This window comes from Sinocyclocheilus rhinocerous, unplaced genomic scaffold, assembly GCF_001515625.1.
Source record: "Sinocyclocheilus rhinocerous isolate Xijiao unplaced genomic scaffold, SAMN03320098_v1.1 C34818061, whole genome shotgun sequence".
In the NCBI taxonomy this organism is placed as follows: Eukaryota; Metazoa; Chordata; class Actinopteri; order Cypriniformes; family Cyprinidae; genus Sinocyclocheilus; species Sinocyclocheilus rhinocerous.
The window spans coordinates 1-313 of NW_015728431.1; the positions used below are offsets into that span (position 1 = coordinate 1).

The following is a 313-nucleotide window of genomic DNA, read 5'->3' on the forward strand; positions in this document are numbered from 1 at the left end:
AACACAACTCAAGGGTTACAAAATCCCGAAGACAACTAATGGTAAGTCAAAGTTTCATGCTGTTCAAGTAAAACACATAAAATTGCTTTGTTTTTTTCATGTTATTTGTGAAAAGTTGTTTAACTCTCTTTTTTTTCCTCAGTTAAAAGACAAAAAGAGAACTGGAAAACAACCTGTTAAACAGTCAACCCTGATGAAATGGCATGCTTTAATGTTTGTTGAACAAATTACCTTTGTATTGTACACTGTAAAAAATGCAATACTCCAATAGTCTCCAATACTAAAAAATGCTATTTTCTTGAAACTACATAAA

General features: G+C 30.4%; 1 long non-coding RNA gene across 1 annotated transcript; it reads left to right on the forward strand.

Annotated features, from left to right (window-relative positions):
• Positions 1-255, forward strand: LOC107734664 (uncharacterized). The gene is made up of 2 exons (XR_001639125.1): positions 1-41; positions 143-255. It is a non-coding gene; the product is annotated as an uncharacterized LOC107734664 (long non-coding RNA).
• Positions 256-313: the final 58 nt, after the last annotated feature.